Raw genomic sequence first — 17834 nt, 5'->3', positions numbered from 1 at the left:
TCTGCAGCTGTGTACTGTTCTAAAGACATACATTTAATCAATTTGCTATACTGGTCTATCATTGCTACAGCATAGCACATGGAAGTGGGTAATTTGCTCATGGGACCAAATAAATCTACACCAACTCTCTGCCATGGTACTTCAGGCAATGTTATGGGTGTTAGACCTTTCTGTAGGGTTTCCCCTGACTTTTTGCCTATGACCTCCTGTTTTTTGATCCTGTGCTGAATTTCGTTTTTGCTAGCTTTACGGCTCTGGGCACTTTACCACTGCTGACCAGTGCTAAAGTGCAAGCGATTTTTGTCTAAATTGTATTGGTAATTATCCATGATTGGTATATTTGATTTATTAGCAAGTCCCTAGTACAGTGCACCATGTGTACCCAGGGTCTGTAAATCAAATGCTACTAGTGGGCCTGCGGCACTGTTTGTGCCACCTACATGAGTAGCCCTGTAAATATGACTCAGACCTGCCATTGCAGTGTCTCTGTGGGCAGTTCAGAAGTGCCAGTTCAACCTGGCAAGTGTACCCACTTCCCAAACCTTCCCTTTTACTACATGTAAGTCACCCCTAAGGTAGGCCCAAGGAAACGGGGACCTGCCACGCCCAATCAGCAGCACTCGTTACCTAATCAGCTGCTCTTTAAAGAGTCCAACGCTCAGGCAATTCACGAGCATCTGCAACGCCGAATCAAGGTGAAACCACCGGTTGCACCCTTTGGAGTAGTATGTGTTTTGCCCATTGGGGGCCCCCTTTGATATCATAGATTGTGAGAAGGGTCCAACAGAACTAAGATAAGTACTAATACTACGATTGTCTACCCTGGCATTGTGTGCCCTAGTGGATGACAATTATTATTATTTTTAGCATTACATACAGTTTCCTTCCTCCTCATAGATAGGCCTTGTCCTTCTGCCTTTTTTACTCCTGAAGTTGGTTCAGATTGTGACCTCCGCATCTGGAATCTTCCTTTCACCCCTCATTTAGAGTGTGACTATAAGGGGTAACCCACCTCCATTTAGTTCCAGACCAAGGGCGAGTCGCCCAATCTTGTAGGGTAAGTCCTCATTGTTAGGCCCACCCTTTCTGATTTTCCCCGCATGCGTATGGGTATAGACACTGTTTTTGTGTGCTGTGCTGTGCTGTGTTTTGAAGTGGCACCTTCCCTTCATGTTTACCCCATTTTAACTTAAGACTTTATCCTTTCCCTCAAAGGCCTCGTTCAAAGTATCCAGGGAGGCCACCCTCTTTATAATAATTGCTGAGCACTTATCTGCCTGCTCTTTTCTCTGTAGGGATCCTGACCCTGACGAATGCCCCAGATCTCCCAGCTCTTAGTGAGGGCAGAAACATGTTGGTCTCCTACCACTTTTAGACCCCTTGAGTCATAATTCTCGACGGAGTCCTACACGTAGCTTTTATCCTTGCCTACAAACACCCTGATTAAAGTAATAGTTAACCAAATAGGTGTTTTGTAAGGGAATTTTACTATTCATCTGGATCCCTTGTATTATCCAGTAAGATTTAATTTCAGAACTCCCTCTGTAATTCTTACAACTACAAGGTTGAGTCCGCCCAGGTAGTATCATCTTACCCTGGTGGGGCTAAGTGGTCATATGATGAAGCATGACACTATAATGTATGTGAGATCACCAAAACCATAAAAGGAACTCCCTCTCACGCACAACCATTTATTACACCCTCATCTAAACTGGAGATTACGTGCCAATATAGCGCAATCTGAACAGGGCCAAAGAGTCACTTTCTCTCTACTAAATCCCCCACACAGTTTGTGGTTGTACAGTTTCTGACTCAAACTGGAGTGTGTGTGGGGCTGAACTACTCCTGATACTCTCTTTCTGTGACATTGGAGGCCCCAGGCAGCCCCATGGCCAGGGTGCAATGTACTTTAACAGTGAGACAAGTACTGGTGTGTTTTACATGCCCTGATAGTGAAATACTGCTAAATTTGTTTTTCACCATTGCAAGGCCTATCTCCCCCATAGGTTAACGTGGGGATTACCTTGAAATATCTTTTAAGTGTAATTTTCTATTGTGAGCAGATAGAGATTTTGAGTTTGGGGTCTCTGGACTCACAGTTTAAAATACACCTTTTGGTTAACTTGTTTTTTAAAGTGCAAAAAGAACACATTGCAGTGTCAGTGTGGGCAGTTCAGAAGTGCCAGTTCAACCTGGCAAGTGTACCCACTTGCCAGGCCCAAACCTTCCCTTTTACTACATGTAAGTCACCCCTAAGGTAGGCCCAAGGTAGCCCCATGGCCGGGGTGCAATGTATTTTAACGGTGGGACAAGAACTGGTGTGTTTTACATGTCCTGATAGTGAAATACTGCTAAATTCGGTTTTCACTATTTCACCAATGCAAGGCCTATCTCTCCCATAGGTTAACATGGGGACTACCTTGAAATATCTTTTAAGTGTAATTTTCTATTGTGGGCAGATAGAGATATTGAGTTTGGGATCTCTGGACTCACAGTTTAAAATACATCCTTTGGTTAAGTTGTTTTTTAAATTATACGTTTAAAAATTGCACTTCTAGAAAGTGCAAAAAGAACAGATGATGGACGGAGTGCTGAACAATGCAAACATTCACCCCCAGTCACAAAAAAATGGGTTTAATCCATCGTTTTTTAGCTCACCACGCCACCCCAGTTTGGGCCTAGCCATATGAAAATCAGTCTTGATCCTGTCCCTCATGGGAACAGTCCAGCCAGAGCTGCCACACCTGGTCCTCCCTGGACCAGAAATAAGCCTCCTACGACTGGTATCAAGGTATCACCCTTCACCAGCTAGGCTAGCTTGAATCCAGTGGTGCAGTGAGCACAGGACCCACGTCTGGGGATACCCTTCCCACTTGGGGAGACAAATGCAAAAAGAACAGATGATGGACAGAATGCTGAACAATGCAAACATTCACCCCCAGTCACAAAGATCTGGGTTTAATCCATTGTTTTTTTGCTCACCACGCCACCCCAGTTTGGACCTAACCATATGCAAATCAGTCTTGACTCTGTTCCTCATGGGAACAGCCCAGCCCGAACTGCCATGCCAGGTCCTCCCTAAGACTGGTTATTAGATAATGCAGCTGCCAAAAGGTTTTTGTCCGATATGGCTGCCCTGGACCTAGTACAATTGGTCAGAGGCCCGACACATAATAAAGGCCATACTATTGACCTAGTTTTTAGCAATACAGTTGGTCTAACCTCCTTGCCCCCCACTCCTCTGGCCTGGTCTGATCATTTCTTAATCTCTCTTAACCAGCCCATCCCTGCAGCAGGTAGAACTTCCCAAATTATAACTCACGCTGTAGGCGCTGGCATATGCTTAATGCTAGAGAGAGGATCAGTCGTTTAGAAAGTTTGAAACCCAGCTTAAGGGGGAATAAGGTTTGTTCCCTAGAGCTATTCAACAATTGGATCACCAAAAGCCTAGATATTGTCCTCTCCTATACACCAAAGTCGGGAGGACATCTGAAAAAGGTGCTCCTTGGTTCTCCACCCACCTATGGCTATTAAAGAGGGGGGTGCAGACGTCTGGAAAGAAGATGGAGAAAAACCTATGATACCTCGCTGAAAGAAGAGTATAGGAAGGCCATTGGACTGTTTCATGCGGAAATTAAATCAGCACAAAGCACCTACTATGCCACCAAAATAGAACAGAGCTCGAACTCTCCTAAAGAGATTTTTCATTTATTAAGAGAAATTGCCCACCTTCATCCTCATACTGCGTTTGTTGAAGCCTCTCATAAACACAGTAACAATTTGGGATCATTGTTTCAGCAAAAAATCTTAGACATCTATTCTGCCCTCCCGATGGGTGCTCACTGTTCCCAAGCTCTCGGAGAGGAGTGTTTAAACGGCACAGCAGTGCTTTCACAGCTTCCACCTCTCTCTCTGGAACTGGCTTTGACATTACTGGACACTCTTAAATCGGGTTCCCCCTGGACCAAGCAGCCCCCACTATTTTAGTGCTAGAGTCATCTGTCATACTTCCAATTCTGACCAACATGTTGAATCTGTCACTGTCCAGCAGTATCATCCCTCATCAGTGGAAACATGCAATAGTGAAACCTCTGCTCAAGAAACCCAATCTAGATTCATCAGTGCTCAATAATTACAGACCCATCTCCTTTTTGCCAGCTCTTTCTAAGATACTGGAAAAACATGTGAACACCCATCTCTCCAATTTTCTTGAGGACAATAATATTCTTAATGCTTCCCAGATGGGCTTCAGACCTTTACACAGCATGGAATCGGCTCTGATTGGAGTCACGGAAGAGGTTAGGAAGCACCTTGATCAGGGATTGGTGTCAGCAATTATTCTTCTGGACCTCTGTGCCGCATTTGACACTGTGGATCACAACAGTCTACTTACAGGCAATGCACTGAGCTGGTTCTCCTCCTTTCTAAAGGCAAAATCATTTCAGGTGCTAGATCGATCTTTTTTCTCCAACTGCACAAGGCTCTTCACTCAGCACTATTTCATTTAACATCTACATGTCACCATTGGCAAAGATAGTGGAGCCATATGGTCTCTCTCTAGTTTCATACGCTGATGATACCCAGCTGGTGGTCTCATTTTTGACTGAGCAGAACTCGTCTGTGTCGGCACTTGCCCCCTGCCTACGGGCAGTGTCCGAATGGATGCCTGAATGTAAACTTAAGATAAATGGAGATAAGACAGAGATCATGATCATAGGCCATCATTCCCGGCCGAGTCTCATTTCCCTTGTGCTTCACTCGTTAGGGGATTTGCCTCCTCCCAAGGGATACATCAAAAGTTTAGGAGTATGGCTTGACCCATGGTTGACCATGGATCATCAGGCTAAGAACATTTCCTCCACCTTCTTTGGTATATTTAGACTCCTAAGAAAGGTGTTTAAAATACTTCCACCTATTGCAAAGATACTCATCATCCAGGCACTCGATATCTGCTACTTAGAATATGGTAATGCCTTGTATCTCGGTGCTCCAAAATATGTGAAAAAGAAACTACAAGTGGTGCAGAACACTGCTGCCCACCTTCTTTTCGATATACCCAGGCATTAATCGACCAAATCGGCTCTCTCTTCTTTGCATTGGCTCCCAGTGGAACAACTAATAAAGGCCCGGATTTATACTTTTTTGTGCTGCATTTACCTCATTTTTTTACTCAAACTATTGTATTTTGTAAGTTTGCGCTGCTTTAGCGTAAAAAAATCATGCAAATGCGGTGCAAAAAAAGTATAAATCAAGGCCAAAGTTGAAAATGCTGAGTTGTATCCACAGAGCACTTTATAACAAAGGCCCCCGTCTTTGTGAACTTTTGCCTCTTACCATAAGCCTGTTAGACATCTCAGGTCCTCTTCGGTGGCTCTAGCCTCAATCCCTTTAATAAAAAAGTCTAAATGGTGCGGAAGCTCAATGGCTTATCTTGGTGCCAAGTTGTGGAATTTTCTGCCCCTGGACGACAAACAAGCCATGAACTTTCCTTTTGTCCTCTACTTAATACTTAGTTGTTTTAATTCCAGTCCCTCAGTCTGTGTCTTGAAGACTTCCGTTTAGTGCTGGGAGGCCTTTGGGTAGCCACACGCTTTATAGGTCCTCATAACATAACAGAACATAACATAACAATATGGCTTGCACTCGACTAATCTCTCAAATAACCAATAACAGCACCCTCATTTTCATCATCCCATACATTATCACATACCACAGGATCATAAGGCTTGCATGACAGATAGTCAGCGTTTACATTTGTTTTCCCTGGAATGTATTCCATAGTGTAGACATATTAGTTTATTTTACATACCAATTTCGCTAAACATGGTGACACTTTGTCTAGTCCCCCTTTTTTCAACATGTTCACCAATATTTTTTAGTTAATTTGAAAGAGGAAACGTCTACCCCAGGGGAAACTATTGAATTTTGCCCTAGACCTCACACATTTTAAGAGCTCACGTCTTACATCTTGACTCTGGACTCCTTCGCTTGCATGGCTTTACTTTAGTCTGTCTTTGCCAACGCCCCCCTCCCCCTCCACACACACACAACTTGGCATAGAACAGTGCCTAGTCCAATTTGGCTTATGTCGTTACTACAGATTTAAATGATTCATACATAGATTTCAAGGACACCTGCTGAAATTCATTTTTTGTGTTCGTATGTACTACTTTCGTGGTCTTTTTCCCGGATGAAGTGTGCATTCTTCTTGATAATATTTCTCATCTGCTCCACAAACTCTGGATTGTTCTTCACGAATCTTGCAATGTACTTACATAACCTGAGCAAGTTCTTCTTTGTTGTTGGTTTTAAAGCTTTCATAATAGCAGACACCAAAGGTGGGTTGGGAGCTTTGCTTTCAGCTCTGTTGATGTGTCCCAAGTTCCACGGTGGGCTACATGAACTTGCATATCTCCCTTCGGAGCATGAGTCAACTTCTCTGAATGCTCCTCAGCATCTCTTGCAGCTTGGCCACATGCTCCCTTTCAGTGGCAGAATAAATTGAGACGTTGTCTTAGAATGCATGGACACCCTTCATTCCTTTGAATAGTCTGTTCATTGCTTTTTGGAATCCTGCTGAGGCAGAGGTCACGTTGAGGGGCATATGACAGAAATTGAATGTTCTTTGTGCTGTGATGAACAGTGAGGTGTTTAGAGTCCTGGTGCAGATGAACCTGACGATCCCAAGCTGTGAAGACAAGAGGAGTAAAGATGCTGCAACACCAAGAGTAGTCACCGTTTTGAGGATGAGCGGCAGTGGTCGACTCTCAGCCATGACTTGGTGCTTCAACTGACGATGACGAATGCATAGCCTTATTTCAGCACTCTTTTACTTCGCGGCTCTAACTGAAGAAAACCTTTTGGGATGCTGACATGGATTCAATTATGCCATCGGCCTGCACCTTGTCCAGAACCTCTTTCACTAACTTGAACACAGATTAAGTTATGTTGCACATCTTAAGTTTGATTGCTTGCCCCCCAGCGTTTAGAATTAAAATGGTCAAAGCCCCTTCAGGAAACCTAGATCACGCTTGAATACTTTTTTAATAGACCCTCAAAATACTCTCCAAAATGTTCTTCATCACACTTAAAACTTGTGGTGGCTTACACAGTTTTATCAACATATGTTGCTCAGAACAGCCTAAACTTTTCATCCCATGGTCGAAAAGATAAACCTTGGTGATCATCTACCTTCTTTCAAAGATCATTCCACTTTGAATACACCCCCCAATCTTATGCCACGTTGCTCTCAGAGGTAACAGGCACTAGGTGACTAAAGCGTTGCTCATCATTGATGAACAAGTTCTTGTAGTACTCCATGAAAATGATGGTAGTCTTTGATCCTGTATCCACAGCACTTCTACATCTGCTTTCTTCATTTCCACTGCACACTTGTTTTGGCTTTTTTGGCGATCCTTTCCTAGTATGGTGTAGGAGGCTGGCCTGGCTTGTAGTGGGTACCAGAGGTACTTACACCTTGTGCCAGGTCCAGTTATCCCTTATTAGTGTAGAAGAAGTGTTTCTAGCAGCTTAGGCTGATAGAAGGTAGCTATAGCAGAGCAGCTTAGGCTGAACTAGGAGACAGGCAAAGCTCCTACTATACCACTGGGTCATATGCACAATATCATAAGAAAACACAATACACAGATATACTAAAAATAAAGGTACTTTATTTTTATGACAATATGCCAAAAGTATCTCAGTGAGTACCCTCAGTATGAGGATGCCAAATATACACAAGATATATGTACACAATACCAAAAATATGCAGTAATAGCAAAAGGAAGTAATGCAAACAGTGTAAAGTTACAATAGATTGCAATAGCAGCACATAGGTACAGGGGCAACAAAAACCATATACTCCAAAAGTGGAATGCGAACCACGAATGGACCCCAAACCTATGTGAGCTTGTAGAGGGTCACTGGGACTGTAAGAAAACAGTGAGGGTTAGAAAAATAGCCCACCCCAAGACCCTGTAAGGTAGGTGTAAAGTGCACCTACAACCCCCAGAGAACACAGAAGTCGTGATAGGGGGATTCTGCAAGGAAAAGCAACACCAGCAATGCAACAACAGTGGATTTCTAGACCTGAGTACCTGTAAGACAAGGGGACCAAGTCCAAGAGTTGCGACAGTGTCGAGAGTGGGCAGGAGCCCAGGAAATGCCAGCTGAGGGTGCAAGGAAGCTGCCACCGGATGGGAGAAGCTTGGTGTTTTGCAAGAACGAAGAGGACTAGGAACTTCCCTTTTGGAGGATGGATGTCCCACGTCGTGAAGAAGCTTGCAGAGGTCTTCCCTCGTAGAAAGACTGCAAACAAGCCTTGCTAGCTGAAAGGGTCCCAGTTAGGGTTTTTGGATGCTGCTGTGGCCCAGGAGGGACCAGGATGTCGCCACTTGGATGAGGAGACAGAGGGGGTGCCCAGTAAGTCAGGGAGCCCTCACTGAAGCAGGCAGCACCCGCAGAAGTACCGGATCAGGCACTTAGAAGTGGAGTGACCCAGAGTCCACCCGAAGTCAGAAAAGGGAGTCCCACGATGCCGGAGGACAACTCAGAAGGTTGTGCACTACAGGTTAGAGTGTCGGGGACCCAGGCTTGGCTGTGCACAAAGGAAATCCTGGAAGAGAGCACAGGATTCGGAGCAGCTGCAAATCATGCGGTACCCAGCAATGCAGTCGAGCGTGGGGAGGCAAGGACTTACCTCCACCAAACTTGGACTGAAGAGTCACTGGACTGTGGGAGTCACTTGGACAGAGTTGCTGTGTTCCAGGGACCACGCTCGTTGTGCTGAGCGGGGACCCAGAGGACTGGTGATGCAGTCTTTTGTTGCCTGCGGTTGCAGGGGGAAGATTCCGTCGACCCACTAGAGATTTCTTCAGAGCTCCTGGTGCAGAAAGGAGGCAGGCTACCCCCAGAGCATGCACCACCAGGAAACAGTCGAAAAAGCCGGCAGGATGAAGCGATACAAGGTTGCAGTAGTTGTCTTTGCTACTTTGTTGCAGTTTTGCAGGCATCCGGAGCAGTCAGCGGTCGATCCTTTGGCAGAAGGTGAAGAGGGAGATGCAGAGGAACTCTGGTGAGCTCTTGCATTCGGTATCTGAAGAATTCCCCAAAGCAGAGACCCTAAATAGCCGGAAAAGGAGGTTTGGCTACCAAGGAAGGAGGATAGGCTAGTAAGAAAGGTAAGATCCTATCAGAAGGAGTCTCTGACGTCACCTGATGGCACTGGCCACTCATAGCAGTCCAGTGTGCCAGCAACACCTCTGTTTCCAAGATGGCAGAGGTCTGGGGAACACTGGAGGAGCTCTGGGCACCTCCCCTGGGAGGTGCAGGTCAGGGGAGTGGTCCCTCCCCTTTCCTTTGTCCAGTTTCGTGCCAGAGCAGGGCTGGGGGATCCGTAAACCGGTGTAGACTGGCTTATGCAGAGATGGGCACCATCTGTGCCCATCAAAGCATTTCCAGAGGCTGGGGGAGGCTACTCCTCCCCAGCCTTCACACCTATTTCCAAAGGGAGAGGGTGTTACACCCTCTCTCAGAGGAAATCCTTTGTTCTGCCTTCCTGGGCCAGGGCTGCCTGGACCCCAGGAGGGCAGAAACCTGTCTGAGGGGTTGGCAGCAGCAGCAGCTGCAGTGGAGACCCCGGAAAGGCAGTTTGGCAGTACCCGGGTTCTGTGCTAGAGACCCGGGGGATCATGGAATTGTCTCCCCAATGCCAGAATGGCATTGGGGTGACAATTCCATGATCTTAGACATGTTACATGGCCATGTTCGGAGTTACCATTGTGACGCTATACATATGTGGTGACATATGTATAGTGCACATGTGTAATGGCGTCCCCGCACTCACAAAGTCCGGGGAATTTGCCCTGAACGATGTGGGGGCACCTTGGCTAGTGCCAGGGTGCCCACACACTAAGTAACTTTGCACCCAACCTTCGCCAGGTGAAGGTTAGACATATAGGTGACTTATAAGTTACTTAAGTGCAGTGGTAAATGGCTGTCAAATAACGTGGACGTTATTTCACTCAGGCTGCACTGGCAGGCCTGTGTAAGAATTGTCAGGTCTCCCTATGGGTGGCAAAAGAAATGCTGCAGCCCATAGGGATCTCCTGGAACCCCAATACCCTGGGTACCTCAGTACCATATACTTGGGAATTATATGGGTGTACCAGTATGCCAATGTGAATTGGTGAAATTGGTCACTAGCCCGTTAGTGACAATTTTGTAAAGCAGAGAGAGCATAACCACTGAGGTTCTGGTTAGCAGAGCCTCAGTGAGACAGTTAGGCATCACACAGGGAACACATACATATTGGCCACAAACTTATGAGCACTGGGGTCCTGGCTAGCAGGGTCCCAGTGACACATAACAAACATACTGACAACATAGGGTTTTCACTATGAGCACTGGGCCCTGGCTAGCAGGATCCCAGTGAGACAGTGAAAAGACCCTGACATATACTCACAAACAGGCCAAAAGTGGGGGTAACAAGGCTAGAAAGGGGCTACTTTCTCACATATGGCCACCAAAAACACAAGGCATTTCACGTGTCCTTCCAGAATAACTTCATCCTCATCATTTTTATCAAAGTATCCCTTTAGGTTGATTCAGCACTTTCCATACCTTCGAAATGTGGTCTCTTGTGCCGCATTTGTGACAGTCCTTTCTAAGTGTGGGACAATTTCCATGCAACTCAAGATATGTATTTGCACCAATAACGCACACTCTTGCCAAGTTCTTCATCCTTGGGTTTATTATTCACCACCTTACTTCTGGCTTTGGCCAATTCATTCTTGTTCTACACTAAATTTACCTCTGTCGGTTTTCAAATCACGCTTCCTGAGTATCCTTATTTCCCTTGCTAAACGTTCCGCACTCTTGATGGTACTAATGGCATTTTTTTCCAAACTAAGGTCATTATGGCAAGGTAATCTCTCCTGTGCCTTGGTACATGTAGCTCTCATGACAATTTGATCACAAATCATTTTGGCAGGGTGTCTCAATGTATATGTCTATGCCACCCTATGTAAGAGTGCTGCAATTGCTTCTCCCGTCTCTCCTGGTGTCTGATACCGGAAATAAAAATGATGCCACTCCATATTGATGACAAGCATGGTGTCCAAATGTGTGCCCATTCACTCTTTTTGTCGATGTAGACATCCCATTCCAGTTCACATTCAATTTTTTTTCATCAGAGCAATGTCGTCAAACAGATGTCTGCACTTGGCCCCTAGGCAATAGTAAAGCACTGCCTCCTTCCTTCTAGTACTATATCCTGTTTTATCTTTAACAAGCAGGTGCATCTAAAACCTTTTAATCCGCTGAACTCATCATTCCCTTGATGCTCCAGGAACTTCAAGGAAGGTGTTTGATAATGACACAGAATTCATGATGCCAATCATAATCACAAATCAGGGCTGGCAGAGGGCAGTGATGGTTGTTCAAAGTGCAAGTGTCCTCTGAGTCATTTTGTTAATACTGCAAGAATAAGTCACTAAAATTCAGTGAAAAGACCACAACATGGATATCAATGTTGACAGTCAGTTAACTAGCAAAATGCATGGCTTTTACTATAGTAAAAGGGCTCCAAGCATTAGGGGTAAAGTGTGAAGGGGTGCAGCAGAAAAGCTCCTGGGCCAAGGTAGATGGCAGTGGCTTTCCGAGTGGTGTCTACTGGAGCTGTTGCTCATAGTGTAACTGACGACTCTCATGCGTTACTCCATCCAGAAGGCTTGGTGTAGGTTGTGCAGAGCAAAATCAAATCCTGGACGACACATGCTCATGGGCTGGGTAGGAGGCTGATTTGAAGCTCAGGAGGTGCTAATTTAGCAGTGTGTCTCTGTCTACTCAAGGCATCAGCCAGTGCCTATACGTTACACTGTGTGCTTCCTGGAGGATGTCAGTTAGTTAGGTACTCTAGCTTGGCATTTTGGTATCAGTGTTGTGCCTGTGTCTATTTGAGTGTCTCAAAATATCAACACTGTATGCATATATCTCTCATGTATCAATGGTCTCACTCTCTTCCTCTTCATGTTGCTCTGGCCCACTTTCTTGGTTCTCTTCCTTCTATGGACCTTTTTAGAAGTCTTGAGGGGTAAAGGGAGTTAAAATCAACACTTAAAATCAATTAACAGTGTAACCTATTTGGTCACACAAGAAATCCTGGAGATGAGAGTAAAGTTTAAAGGTTTGTTACAAACTTAAGGCCAAACCTATGTAGATGAGTCTCAAAAACATGCTATATAAGTACAGAGTCACCAAAGATGAAGTGAAGTGGTGAATCAGATGAAATCATAAAAGCATAAGGCACACAAGGATCTCGGTTGTAGCAATACCAAAGTTAAGAAATAGAATTTGGTGATCAGTATACAAGTCACTGTCCTCTTGCCTAATCATTTGAAAAACTAATTTATTCTAAGTATTCTCGCTAACCTCTAGGGGAATCCTAATTAAGCCTCACAGAACCTTCGAGAAATACATGTAACTAACACCAGTAGATTTCCATCTTTCTTGCACAGTTCAAATTGGCAACTCCCTTCCAGTACTAATTCTATAAAATTGAACATCAGGGCAACCGTGAGAGCCTCTAGTTTGTTAGTACTCCCTTGGTCCTTGCCAAAGTATTCTCCTGTATCATACTAGCTCAAATACCCAATATGTCTCTCATTAACTGTAGACTCAGACAGGTGCACCTGCAAATAAAAGAACACTGCAACGCAAGAAAACTCCACATTTAAAGTTAGACACACAAAAATAAACATTTCAGGCCTTTTGGTTAAGGGAACAATGTAGCATTTCAATGCACATTCGAAATACATGATTAGATGTGCATCTTCAATGATAATTGCAACATAATTATGAATAAGCATGATAATATGAAAGATCACCATAATACCTTATTCAAAGTACATGAATATAAATGTGCACACGGATTACAATCCAAAATGTTAAAATCACCATTAGAACACACTTATATACAAAAATTAATCTTCGACTGTGAATGCACCTTTAATAATACGTTTAGATACTCAATTTTACATTAATAACTTTAAGGAAAGCAATATATGTAATGTTGGTTACATTTTTATGTCACTCCTGCGACGCATAATGGCACAGCCAAAGTTACCCGTTCTCACCCTTCTACCAGTCTTTTCCCTCATATGGTCAGCCAATGCTAACATCTGTTTAACCACTGGGTGTCACTCTTGGTGTTATTCCCTTCAGGACCTGAGCTAATACCCTACTCTGGCTGACCACTAGGTGTCACTGCTCTACAACGAACTATTGCTGCTGAGTCTACCCCTCCCCCACATTAAAACTTCCGCCCCACCAATCAGGCCCCACAGGCACAGCTACAGCACAAATCGATGCTTTAAATGAGCAGGCACTGTCCGGTACTGAGTACCTCTACTTTAATTTGAAAGGGGGTAACAAAACAGCATTTCTCAGAACTGCTGCAATACATTTAATGAGAGGACCAGCACTGCTCAGGAGCAAAGAGGTAATCTAAAGGTTGAGTACCTGTACTTTAATATTTCCATTCAAAGCACTGGCTCAGATCCATCCCTGCATCACATTTCCATCGAGCAGCGGTGCAGTCCCAATAGATTACTGTATTGAGCGCCATGTTGATCGAATACTCACAGATAAAGACTCTTATTAGGGTCGGGGCACTCTTTGCTGCCACGTGGTGTTCGCCATGTGTGGAAAGCTGTGCAGCAACAGCAGGACTATTGCGTGTCAGCACCGCAGGAACGGTATGTTTTCCGTCAAGGGTTGGTACAGATAGGCAACGCACAGACAGCTATACCGGAGGCCTATCCCTCTCGTATCCCGGCATCTGCTCCACACATTGGGATGAGAAGTCCGGGCTAGACGTTCAGTGACTCAGTGGGGTCTCCACATCCAGACAGGATATGGGAAAACCCTGCAGTGTACAGCCTGTACCTGGCCTGTATGTTCACAATAGCGCTTCAAACAAGCATCGCGCTTCGAAGAGATTCTGCGGGCTGCTGCACATTCAAGGCTGCTGCGTATTTATTATCATGAAATGCCACATTTCTTGCAAAATCTTAGAAAGTCAAAGGGCCTCATTGCAAGCGACCCAGGGTTAGAGGCGATAATTTATACAATCAACAATAATGCGATACGCAGGTGTTCGGAATTTATCAAGTGCTATAACTCTCGCCTATTCCGAGTTGGCCCTAAAAACGGGGTGTAACATGCAAATTGTGTTGTTTCGGGCATTAAAATATGCCAGTTCGCGTATTTATTTTCACTCATTAAATTCATGCAGGTTTGATTTGCTCAAAATATAACAGCTGGGGCAAATTTTACATTATCTTTTAAACTACTGGGTCAAAAACACGATCGGACCAGTTATAACCGCAATGCTTATGCAAATGAGGTTGTGCAGGGGTCACAATGTAACAGCGCTCTTGTGATTGGGCCCACACTTTGATAACCTATTAAAAATAATTACACCATCTACAGAAATAGTGTTGGGGATCACAATTTTATGAAGCAGTTATAATCAAACCAGAGGTGTTTAATCATGTTAAGCAAGGTAAATATCTATAGAAATGACCTTATAAAAAATACATTGTACCATAAAAAACGATGGCACCTATTTTTATATTACTAGTGAGAAATTAAGCCAACGAGTTAGCTGAAGAGAAACAATCGAGGGATCTACATTATTTTTCCACCAAAGATTTTCTGCATGAGGAGCATCTCTTGCAAGGGACAGCCCCGCAGGGTCTGATCCATGCCGCATTTCCCAGGCAATCCTCTAAAATACATTTCCATATGCTGAATCTCAAACTCCGCTGCATAGGCAACAGCTATTCTGAAAATGTGGCATTCATTTGCTCCCCAGCTTTACATTTCACATCACAGACTTCATTCATAACGAAAATTAAGCATGGGTGAAATTCATATAATTTCCTTTGTGGGAATTATGCAAAGTTCTTAAACAATTATGGAAAATGCTGTTCAGGTATTTTATGCTATTATTTGCAGGAACAGCATCCTCGCATCCCTTTTAGGCCACAATGCAGTTCCCACTAAAAATATAGCACAACATGCACTCGTCAAGAACAGTCACTAATGCTCAGTTCGTTCCTGTGCCGCTGCATTACGACTTTTACAGAATGAAATCATGATTTCGCGAAGTGGAGTAATGTCGTAATCTCGGGCATTTCGCGTACAAATCGTAATACGAAGTGCCAGAAAGTACGCAAGAGTATGTTATCGTAAGCATAATTTTGCCCGGGTTTAACTAAAACCCATGATTTACCAGAAAAAAATAACAGTATTTTTTCAGATGCTCCGGTGTGCTGATCAAGAAACAGACCATAATATTTTAAAAATGTTCACCATTTCGCAGTTCAAACCACTGAGAACTGCTAAATATTTGCTGCACGGAACAGATGATCGTCATACAAACATCATGCTTAGGATCACCATAGGTAGAGTTACAAAGCTGATTACTTTTCAGCCGAAGCGGCTTAAATCAAGGTGTCTCCATAGAAACAGCATCAAACAATGACTGACCAGCTACATGCATTGATGTGTGAAGTTGCACATGAGTTCCTTTGCAACCTTCACGACGTTTTTTTCGGGAAAACTTCAGACCGTCGCAGAATTTGCAAAGATTTTTGCTTTGCTACAATTCGTTTTGCAAATGTCCTTATTTCAACTGAAAATTGCACCCTAGGAGATATTTTTACAGAGAAAGTTATAATTCATTTTCGACACAGTATGTCAGTGCATAGACAACTTCACTAAAGTTACCCCTGCATAGCATGCTTCTGTACGTTTTTCACAGACTGGCTGGGCTGAAGTAGATTGAAAAAGATAACTCCATGCAGTGAAAATAGAGCCAAACCAGATAAAAACATTGATCCTGTGAAAGTATACCAGGTGTCTTTGAAAAACTAATTAAAAGTGAAAAATCTATAAATCCAGAAAGCTTTGCCGGCGAAAAAAAAAACACTTTGCACACCTTTGCTTCCCTACAAACAGTATCAAGAAGGGGTGGCTTTAGGCTGGAGCTTTTACTGGGCTACTGTGTCCATATCCACTAAGGTCAAAGCCAAGAGTCCCTGCAGGCCGGAGCAGCCACACTTCCAGAATCTGTATTGATACCAATGGCTTCAAGGAAGGATGTCTAAAGACTAATCTGTCTCCTTTTCCTGCATTTAGTTACCTATTGTGGTCTTTAGCTCTTTATAAGACTACACAATGATGATGATGACAATGGCAATGGAAACTGGACTGCTACCTTGAACCTGGCCCCAATTAACAGAAAGAAGAAACCTTGCTTGTTCTAACATTCATTAGTCTACTGTATCCCTGCAGGCAACAGCAATATTTTTGAAGTTTAAGGCTGAGCACAAGCCACAATCAGTAGACAAAGGTCAGATTAACAAGGAGAGGAAGCCAGTTGTAAGCCTTTTTGCTCATAAATATAACGTGCCAAAAAGGTCTTGGCAGGACCTTGGAATGATCCATCCTAACTGGCTTCTGCAAAGATTCATGTATTGGTCCCAGACATGCCTAACACCAGTAATTACTGAGAAACATTATTTCATTTTCTGATTTCTCAGTCCCTGAGGTTTTCTCCAAAATACAGGGGCAAGTCCTCTTTCAACAGCCCTAGCAAAGGCAGCCAGTCAATGCAGTCCTGCTAGAACCCTTGCGCTTATCAGATTCGATTTTATGTTTGCTGATCCAGCTCTTTAAAAAATCCTCTATCTGTTCAATATACCCTCTCTTTGACAAAGCCCTTTCTTCCTCACTAGCAGATACAGATTCACCTCTCATACAGAGATCTCCTCTTTCCCACTGGGAGTTCCTCTCATCTTATAAACACTTGCTTCCATCAGAATACCCTGTCCTTGTACAAGTCCCCACACTTCTCTAACAGTTCGATCCATCCTAACAGCCCTCCCTCTACCAATGGCACACCAAGCCCTCCTAGATATTTCTTTCTCGCCTGCTAGCAGCTCTAACCTTCCTGCAAAGCTCCCACTTTCATTAGGAGACTGCCCCTTCTACAAATGTCTACTTCTTCTTCCAACACAACTAGCCTTTGTCCAAAGACCCCGTCGTTTGCTAGCAAGCCTGGCCTTCTTACAGTCTCCACTCTTCTACCAGAAGACATTGCCCTCCTATACTCTTCCCTCATCCACTCACATACCTGGAGCTCCTACAAACAAATCCTCCTTTTTCCACTAGCTAACAGGATCTCCGACAATACCCCTCTTCCACCAGCTGACAGGATCTACTACAATAGCCTTCTTCCACTAGCAGACAAAGCTTTCCTACAAAGACCGTCCTCTATTGCTAGCAAATACAACCTGCATATCCTACAAAGCCCTTTTTCTTTGAATAGCAGACCTAGCCTTCCTGCAAAGTCCTCATCTTGCTAGCAGATCTAGCCATCTTACAAAGACCCCCTTACACAAGCATATGCAACCCTTCTAAAAAGTCCCTCCTCTTCCACTAACAGAGATGCCCCACCCACTGACAGACTCAGCCCTCCTACAAGCCCCTACTCTTCCCCTAGCAGACTCAGCCTTCCTACAAGTCCCTACCCTTCCTACAAGACTCAGCCCCCCTACAAAGTGACTCGTTCCACCTGTAGTCCATTACTTCCTGAAAAGTTTCCTTTCTACTGTAAATCCAAACTTGCTCAAGAATCCACCCTCTTCCTCTAGCAGGTTCAACAGTCCTCATTATTTTCCCTAATTAATTTCTTGCTTCATTGCACGTGCTTGTGATACATCTGGCCTGGTCCATAGTTGCATGTGTCTTTGTTCCGACTCATTTAT

The sequence above is a fragment of the Pleurodeles waltl genome, chromosome 9 (assembly GCF_031143425.1).
Source record: "Pleurodeles waltl isolate 20211129_DDA chromosome 9, aPleWal1.hap1.20221129, whole genome shotgun sequence".
In the NCBI taxonomy this organism is placed as follows: Eukaryota; Metazoa; Chordata; class Amphibia; order Caudata; family Salamandridae; genus Pleurodeles; species Pleurodeles waltl.
This window is presented reverse-complemented; position numbering follows the sequence as displayed.